We start from the raw sequence: 10,042 nt of genomic DNA on the forward strand, positions 1-10,042 counted from the left end.
GCTTCCTGCACTTCCTGCTGTTGATGACAGCTCTCTCTCCGATTGGGAGATTAGACTGATGTGACTGTGACATCATGACGTCACTATTCAGAGCCTGCTGTTTAACATGGTGCTCACAGAGAGACAGAAACAGCAGCAGCACTCTGTAAGCCAGGTCCACTCTACTTGGAGGAAGTAAAACGCCTCATTTCATCAAGATGGAGACACTGAAAGAACACAACCAGCAGCTGTGACACATCAGCTTTTCCTCTTAATCTACTCAGTTCATGGATGTTCTGACACACGTCCTGCCTCGTGCTTCAACAGGAAGACTCATCAAGTTGATAGCAGCTTCAGAATAAGTGTGTATAAGTATTAAAACACTAAACTGTGACTTCAATGAGTCTCCTTTATTTGAACTGATTCATAAAATGATCATAAACACATGACAAATGAAATCTATTCAAACTCTGAAGTTCACCTCATCATATCCCAGTGGCAGACAGAACAGGCCCCCTGAGTGACAGCAAAGCAGTGAGCCCCCTGCTGGTGATCAGCTGCATGTACCAGAAGCAGACAGAGATTTCTGATATGATGTTAAAGGTGTCACAGAGGAGGATCCGACTGTCTGACCTCTGATTCTTCTGTCAGCATCAGACACATCACAGTTTGATCAGTTTTCAGATCACACACAGCAGCATCAGTAACACTGAGCAGACATTACACACTCCATCAAACACACACACACACTGCTCACTTATAACAGGGATAATAAGTAAAGTTCTTTACAATAAATTCACATTCACATGTTATTATCACTTCACACATGGCACAGTATATATGGCAGAGAGTTAAAGGTGGAATATGTAGTCAGAGTTAATACCAAATATTGACACTAGGTGGCAGCACTTCAGCCTCCATCCACTGCTGCACTACCAGCACCACTCTCAGTGCTTTTTGTTTCCAGTGACTGTACAACATGATTCAATCCATGTTATTTATATGACAAACTATGTGTAGTGTTTCTATGTGTGTAGCTGACATGTTGCTCAGCTTCCATTGGACACATATACTAGATGGAAGCTGCAGCAGGATTGGCTGATGACTGATCACAGGTGTGAACAATCAGCCGGTGACGAGTGGAGCAGGAGCAGCTGCCCATGCTGCAGAGACACAAACAGCAGCAGCACTCTGTGACCCATGTCCACTCTGTGTGTCCTCCAGACAGTCTGGAAATGAGAGGAGACAGAACATTATCATACATGTTGCATAAGTAAAGTCACATGACATGCACCACTGTAAATAAAGGAAACCACATATTTTTAAGACACTTAGAGCACAGAGCCCAAGAAATAATATAATCTAAAGCTCACAAGACACAAGACGAACAGAACAGAACAGAACAAATACTTTATTTATCCCAAACTGGGAAATGTTTTCTATTGCAGCAGCAATGTACAGGGTCAGTATCATCCTATCTGCTGGTAAAAGTCTTTCTCCCCGTCGGGGAATCGAACCCCGGTCTTCCGCGTGACAGGCGGAGATACTATCCACTATACTAACGAGGAATGCTGACAACCACCATCTGTCATAGCAGCAGCCACCTGGTGCGGTCATGTGTCAGCTGGGGTGTGACGGAGTGGCTACGTCAGTAACTGTGGGCAGACTGCAGGTGTGTGTGCACCCAGACACACACAGGTCCCAGCTGAGAGCAGCCGGACCTTCCTGTCCTCCTGTCCATCGCTGTCCAAGGTGAACCGACACCACCAGACCACAGGGCCATTATTTATTTAGCAGGAAAGAAGAAGATGCTCTGCAGCATTCAGGTGTGTTAACACAGTGCAGAGAGAGGAAGACATGAACAATGGTGTCAGAGCAGCAGCTGTTGCTGCATCAACCTGGAAATCAAACTGTTTATATATATGCACAAACTGTACGTTCATAAGTCACATGACATGCACACTGTAAATAAAAGGAAACCACATATTTTTAAGACTCTTAGAACACAGACAGAAGTATGAATTATATATGGTTACAATCAAAAATAATTGAATGCAAATGAATTATTTTGTGAAATTTAAATCAAAACCTAAAAACACCAGAATCAGCAAATCACATGTTTGCATTACAGTGGTCCCTCCTATAACCAGTTCACCTCTCACCTTGTTTTTCTCTTACAGCTCATTGAGTTCTGGTCCGGATAGTCCGTAGACCAGTGTCAGTCCATCTCCAGAATGCAGAATGCTGCTGAAAACAGGTTTGATCTTTGGTTTCATTCTGTAATACTGGACTTATTTCCTACGAAGGTTTGAACTCTGACAGTGTTTAAACAGAGAGAACGGAGTTTAAAGTGTGCAGTGAGGGGTTCACAGCCTTAAAGCATCTAGAATAATCAAACATGGAGCTGACTACTTCCAGAGCTCCACTGTCATGGCTGTCATGTCATATAATAAATGTTTTACAATAAATACATAATATCATTTATAAATAGCTTTAATAAGTATAGGTTTATTATGTGTAAAAGCATGATGACCTATGGAATGATAACACTAAAAAACTCTGCTGCTCCAGGAACGGTACAGGCGGTGACTCCTGCAGTCCGCCATCAGACTCATCATGTAATTTAACCACAGGGATTAATAAAGTCATTCTTGAAAATATTCATGTATTGTTTCTATAGTTTTATATGTTTAGTAAATATAGGTTTATCACTGCTTTAGTATATAAGTAAACACATGAACTAACACTAACAAAACAAACCCCAGTGAACCAGGTGGAGCTGTGCAGTGTGCAGCAGCATGATCACAGAGCTCCTGTTTGAACGGGCAGTGAGGATGAGCTCTCTGAGTGGGGGCTCTGGGCTCTTGACGCGGGTTCTTCTCCACATCGTATCCTCCGGCAGCCAGAGCCTTCTGGAGGGCGGCTGCAGACACGCCGCTCCTTGGAAGCTGCTGTTAATCATTTGTCTTGTTGATGAAGCTTCTCAGTCATCCAGGTCACTTTCATTCACAGGGTTGAGGCGAGGCCTCTGGACCTGCAGTCTTCTTATGTGTGGATGCTGCTTAGAGCAGCTTCATCAGTTCAGTTTGGTGGGAAACATGGTTAATAAATGGTCATATGAGGGCCAATCAGATGTTTTCTTCTTTCTAGACCAAGTGTGAACAGCACTGGCCTGCAGACAGCAATCCATGCTGCTATGGAGAGCTGTTAGTCACTGTCCCAACAGAGCAAAAGGAGCCCAGCTGGACCCTGAGGGAATTTCAAGTGAAACGTGTAAAAACCATTCAAACTTGTTCGTAGAGAAGATTGAAGCAAGGCGTCTGGACTTGTAGAGTTTTCTAGAAGACGTTTCGCTGCTCATCCAAGCAGCTTCATCAGTTCAAACTTGTTACTGTGTAACTACAAACCTATCTTATAGCTGAAGAGTCACACTGACCTGTGTCAGAGCCATTTTTCCATATTTCCTCTTTTTGAATCCACCAACACTGAATTGTGGTTCAGACAATACCTGAATGGCTGTCTATGAATGTTCTTCACAGGGAAACTCGGTTTATTTCTGCTTTGCTTTATTGAATCGTGTAGTGTCAGAATCAATCTTATCAAAATAACACAAAATAAACGTGTAAAAGCGCACATTTACGGAGCGTCAGTGAACACACCACGACTTATTGTAAATGTGTAACACAGCAACATTTAAACTTTGCCTTGTTGGTCCTATCATGAGCTACATATTTACAATAAATGTGTTTAGTGTTGGTGGAAGCAACAATACTCCAGATGACCAGAACATGTTTTAAAATGACATTAACAGTGAGAACTGTAGCAGCTTGCTTAGCACACCATGCAGGTAAGTGCACTTTAAATTAAGGACTGTATGTTAACAGTTTGCCACTAATGTCCCTGAACATGTTTGGATTCCACAGCTTTAGTTTGAAGCAGTGTTTTACTAATAATTTATGCTTTTACCACATGTTTAAAATCAATCTTATCAACATAACTAAACACAAAATAAACGTGTAAAAGCGCACATTTACGGGGCGTCATTGAACGCACCGCGACAGCGCCACAAAGATTTAGCGCAGTTAAACGCAGCGATCGTAGTGCGCTCTGACCAGCTGTGCTTCAGGGTTGGTTCAGAAAGGTCCACAGCTGCGTGGTGGCGCTGCAGCGTCTCTCTGAGTCTTTCTCTGTGTCTTTGCTTCTTTTTAACGTCCCGGGCAGGAGCAGGTGAGTGATCGCAGTTCCGCCGACGTCACAGGTTGAGGAGAAAAAGGGCAATCGGGCAGTTCAACACAAATTTTAGAATTCAAATGTAAATGTTTCTGATCCATCACCAGAACACTGGGAAACACATTTACTACCCTTTGTGTCATCAGGGACAAAAATGTCCGCTTCTAAAAACTGCTCTAAAAACTGAACAGATTCATATTTTTCTGCATCAATATGTGGAACAACTTCAGGACTGCTCAGAACTACCAAACATGACATCATTGGAGGAGTTTAACGCTTTAAATGCCAGTTAGTTGCCAGTGATTGAATGCCAAATTTGATTCTTCCACCTGTTGAATGTCCACTCAGTGAGCAGGATATGGCAGGCCTTAGGGCAAGTATTGATGTATTGATTGTTTCACAATAAAAGAACACTTCCTGAATGCACTGACACAATAGGTTAGCAGACATTGTAATGCTAAAAAGCTGCACTGCAGTCATAATTAAACTTCTCAGGAGCAACAGTAACATCTGATCTGTGGTCAGTGAGATGTGTCCCTGAATGCACCATGTCTCAATCAATCTTTTTGTTATCACAACCACTTTATTGTACTTGTTGTGACAATTACAATTACATTACTTGTAATGTTACAGTTGATACTAAAACTACACCATGATGTATCATTTATATGTAAGATACTCTGTTACTGAATAAAACTCAACAAACCAGTAATTTGTGTTAGTGTCCCTATTTGGACATATTGCAACGGATTAGACATGCATGCCTATTTTAATCAGAACAGTTGCACAACATTGAAAATGAACATCTGAGGAAAAATTAACATAAGGTTGTAGTTTATCCTTTGAAAGACAAATTCAGTTTACATTATACATTGGCAAATTCCTGGCCCAAATAAAAAGCCTCAATGAGAAGCTTTTTGAAGTCAGAATAACACTTCATGTGTTTCACAGGAAACACTACACTTTTCAAACATGCAGACACAACCGGGTAGCAGACGTTGTGCCTTCCATAATCTGCCTCACAGTCATGATTAAACTTTACAATAAGTGCGAAATCCTTCTTCTCTGATGGAAGAAGCGGAACATGACCTTGCCCTGTGATCCACTGTAAAAACTTAGCAGGTGTGAAGACAGGTTGGCCATCAATGTCATCTTGATGAGCCAGTCCTCCATCTATGGAGTCAATATGAAAATAAGTGTTACATTACAATGTGTTTTTTATTTACATCTAAGTGGTTGTTTAATATAAACAAAGGAGGGCAGATCTCCCTTGTGAGCCAGGTTGTGCTCAAGGTTTCTTCCTGTTAAAAGGGAGTTTTTCCTTACCACTGTCCTTACTTCCTGTAAAGCATTTTGATTGTAAAAGATGCTATATAAACAAAATTGAACTATAAGAAATACCTTCAGCCTCATACAGGAAGTCTTGCAAAAAGTTAATAATCTCCAGCTCCATCTGATGCTTAGTAGAATCTTTCTCACTCAGTTGTGGCTGAATGGAAGCCAAGACAAACTCAGCACTGACCTAGGACGGGAGAAAATACAGGTATCAGCTTTTAAGTTTTATACATTTCTAGAAAGTTTTTCTTGTTCATAATTATAGTAACTCATGTTTGTCTTTACCTTTCTGTCTTCCATGGGAACAAACAGGGGCTGGCAGATATCTGGGTACTGTCTCATCAGTGAAAGAAGGTTGTACAGCTTCAAGCCTTCTTGTAGTTGTTCCATCATAGGCTGCAACCTCAGCACCGCGTGAAGTACGATGGCACTAAAACAGTAGAGAGTACACAATCTTACTCATGTACCTATTAACTACACCAGTGCGTTCATAAACAAACGCACATTAGAACATACCGAACAATGGAATCCTTATTTTGAATGGAGATCACACCAGTGTATCCACAGTTTAAGATTTCAGCAGTTAAGTCCCTGATTGAATCTTCAGTTGACATCGCAACCTAAAACTGAAGAAAGGATCAATCCAATACTTCCATCACATAGATCCTATACCTGGTCAATTAAACTTTTCAATTGAACATCTGCAACAGCATCACTGGTGAGAAGAGTTGGGTTTATCTGCCCACTGCACAGGTATTGGTAGGTCCACGGGCTGAAAAAGGCAGGGGCTGGTCCACCTTGTGCAAGGCTGACAGCAATAATCTCGCCTACAGTCCTATTAACACAAACCAAACATAAGTGAATGTCATGCTAAAAACATTGATTTGTTTCTCTTTATCTGCTAAGAACATAAGCACACCTGTAGAGGCCACTGTCATAGTCATTGAGAGAATACCGGGGGCTCCTCTGATGTGGCGGTCCATCAAAGAAACGGCTCTCGATCCCTGCCACCATTTCTATACACAATTACAAACACTTATGGTCATAGTCCTAGCATGCATTCATTAACATGATGAGCCAAAATCTGCAAAGGAAAACTTACTCTACATGTCTGGCATTGTGCTTTTGGCATATTTTGGAATTCAGTGGCATCTGAATTCCAAAATGAAGGAGACAGGTCAAATCCATGTTGCAAAGGCACTATGAACACGGTGTTTTTCCCTGCCGCTGTGACAGTGTATCCATGAGAATCAGGTGGAATCATGATCAGTCGCCGCCTCCCCTGGCCACCTGTAAACACAAAAATTATTGTATTTGTGTGTCTTTGCACTTGAAAGGCATTATCACACACATTGCTGTGTATTATAGTTGTTATATTATTGGTTTGCTCCACCTGAAGCCTTATAGAGCAGCCATCCTCCTGTGCATCTTTGGGTACTCATGTTGGAGTAGTCTGTCAAACTAAGACAATTACAATTACATAAGGTATCATCTGTCAATTATAATTTAAAATTATTATTAATCAATTATATTTGATTACTGCAATACCTCCTCATGGCTTAAATCCTTTGACATGGTGAGATGCCTTTTTCCAAGTCCTGCCAGGGTAAGTTCAAACTCTTCTGATGGGTTTGGGGTAGTCTCTGCATTTAGGTTTAGCAGGTATGTGTAGAAAGTAAATGGCTTCCAAGCTTTGGTAGATGATGTACCACAGCTCTTTGGAATCTTTCCTCTTCCGAATGAACTTTTTTGTATGAAAAATCCAGGGAAAGATCTGAATAATTTTAAAATAAAAATAAAATATGAATATTGCATATACTTACACAGCATCACATGTACCATTCAAAATACTTTTAATTAACATAGAAAATGAGACTGCATTAAAATCTAAAACCTGGCCATCTCTTGTTCTACAGAAGGAGAAGCTTGATCCAGTTGTCTTCCATGCTCTTGCTGTCCCTGAGACACATTCTGTGTCAGTACATTGATAAGGGTCTGTGCAGATGTTAACAAAGACATTTCAGAAAACTAAAATTAGCTGTATCACCAGTTATCGAAGGGGAAGCTTAAATACATGGATAAAACAGGCAAAAAAATAGGTTATTAGCTGTTAGCGCAAGACAGTTTAAGCTAGCAACATGCGTCATTATCATCCTGTGCAGAATAAAAGCATCTTTCCTTTGTTCATGTTACATAAATGACAGGTCTGTTTATTGCTGAGGTCGAACTCAGAAAGACTCATTAGATAGAAAAGAAATAGTAACAATTCTTACCTGCATTGATGTCTGTGGCCCTGGTGGAGCGGAGGCCATGATGCGCCATGAGTACTGCGGGCACGCGATCGATCACTGACAGATTTGTCAACTGTAAACTGTAGATTATTCCATAATGTGTTGACTCAATATAGTGATTGTTACCAGGTCTGCTTTGAAGCATCTTATACTTTGACTGGTGTCAATGTTTTGCAGCAGGTCACATCAATATGAAAGATAGCGCGTGTTGAGGTAACTCTTTGAAATGTCCAATGTTCCCTGAAGGCACCGTGGCTGAGCAAAGCCCTTAGCCTTCATTGTCCTGCTGTCACTCAGCAGGCCACACCCATGTCCCCTCCCCAAGCAAAATCGGGGTCAAAACCTCAAAGGTGAAAAAAGGAGAGGCGAAAGTGGAAAAAAGATTTGAACCTGAAAAGTAAATCTGAAGCTGAAAAAAGATTTGAACCTGAAGACACAAGATGTGAAACTGTAAAAAATTAAGATTTGAATCAAAAAAATCTGAAACTGAAAAAGAAAAATGGTAAATATGAAAATAATTATTGAAATGAAACCTGAAAATAAACTATTTATTCAAAAGAATTTCAAAGTTGATTCCAAAAAAATTTTGAACTGAAAAAAATCAACATCAAAACATAAATGTTCAGTTTCAAGTTTTAGTGTTTGAATGAAATTTATTTTTTCAGGTGAACAAAACTTATGACCCCGATTTGGCTCCATATCCATGCTGCTTCTGCTCTGCTCCATCCTGTGCTGATCTGCAGTTCATTGATTGCTGAGCTCCATCTAGTGGACAGACAGTAGAAGTGAATCAGGAAATGTCTTTCAGACACTTGTTGGACCGGTTTCACCGTCACTGACGTGTTCAGACTGTGAGGCTGTGAGGAAGTGACGGCGTCCTCAGATCAGATTGTGTCAGACAGCAGGACTGAGGAGGACCAGGAGCAGCTTCTTCTCCACACAGGAAGCTGGAAAGTGTCTGTAAGTCCATCTGAACTGATCCAGCAGGTGAGAGTCCTTCCAGAGAAATCTCTCCATGTCTGATCACACTGTGCTGCATCACTGACTGATGGTACAGTACAGATGTTTCTGCTGCTGATTGGCTGCTTTCTCTTTGCTCTTTGATGACTTTTATAGCAGATGAACAGCTGTTTCAGAACAAGTTGTTACTTGTAGTGTTTTTCTGTTCGAGTCACAGCAGACTGTAGAACACAGCTCTCAGGTCACATGATCAGTGAGAAATGCAGGGAGTGTCAGAACCGGTCTGACAGCTTTCTGAGTTTTTGTGTTCACTGAGCTGTGTGGAGTTACTGTAATTCAATTCATGTCAGACAGACAAACAACAAGCGTCTCTGTTGATCGTTCTCTCTGTAAAGTTCAGCAGCTTCATTTGCTCTGAAACTCAGATCGACTCGTTCAAAGCTTCAAGCGGAGAAAAGGTCGCTTTATTCTGACTTTATCAGATCAGTCTGTTTCAGGTTTAACACGCCTGTGCTGCGTTTTATTTTTCATGAATTCATATCGATGATTGAAACTCATCAGAAGAAACATTTTCTCTTCAAGGGTTCATAAATATGTGAATCTAATATTTGCCATGAGGAGAAGTGTGTCAGTCCTCAGAGCTCAGACAGTAGCTGCTCATGTGTTTGTCCTTTCTATAGAAAACAGTCCACAGACTGTTACAGAGGAAGGTCTCAGTGCTTCACTCAGTCTGTTCACACTGTGACAGAAACACACATGAACACATGTTCATTTATTCACATGTTCACACATGGAGAGAAGTGACAGAATTCTGAAGCAAACACTGAATGTGTGTGTGCACTGTTCCACTTACAGCATGTGACATCAATAATAACAGCATCAGAGATGTTGGTGTGTTTACAGACTCACCAAAATAAAAGCCTGAGAACCAAACCTGGTCTGAGGCTCTGATGCTAAGCTAACAGCATGATTAGCCTGTTAGCATCTACATGAAGGATCAATAACAACATGCTGACTGTGTGTTTCTGTGTCATGTTGCTGTGTTTGTGTGAAGGTGTGAGCTCTGCTATGAGTCAGTGTGAGGACAGAGAGGAGGGAGTCCCTCCCTCTAAAAGCCCTCTGTGTGGGGACCATGAGAGCCGGACCAAAGCTCAGAGGTAAGAGGACCGTCTCTGACTGTCCATGACTCTTCTCCATGTCAGAGCTCACACTCACATTATTCACACATCTGTGTGTGTTCAAGAACA

General features: G+C 41.2%; 1 non-coding gene across 1 annotated transcript; it reads right to left on the bottom strand.

Annotated features, from left to right (window-relative positions):
• Positions 1-1,475: 1,475 nt before the first annotated feature.
• Positions 1,476-1,547, bottom strand: trnad-guc (transfer RNA aspartic acid (anticodon GUC)). The gene has a single exon. It is a non-coding gene; the product is annotated as a tRNA-Asp (tRNA).
• Between the last annotated feature and the right edge of the window lie 8,495 nt (positions 1,548-10,042).

Source organism: Parambassis ranga, unplaced genomic scaffold (assembly GCF_900634625.1).
Source record: "Parambassis ranga unplaced genomic scaffold, fParRan2.1 scaffold_27_arrow_ctg1, whole genome shotgun sequence".
In the NCBI taxonomy this organism is placed as follows: domain Eukaryota; kingdom Metazoa; phylum Chordata; class Actinopteri; family Ambassidae; genus Parambassis; species Parambassis ranga.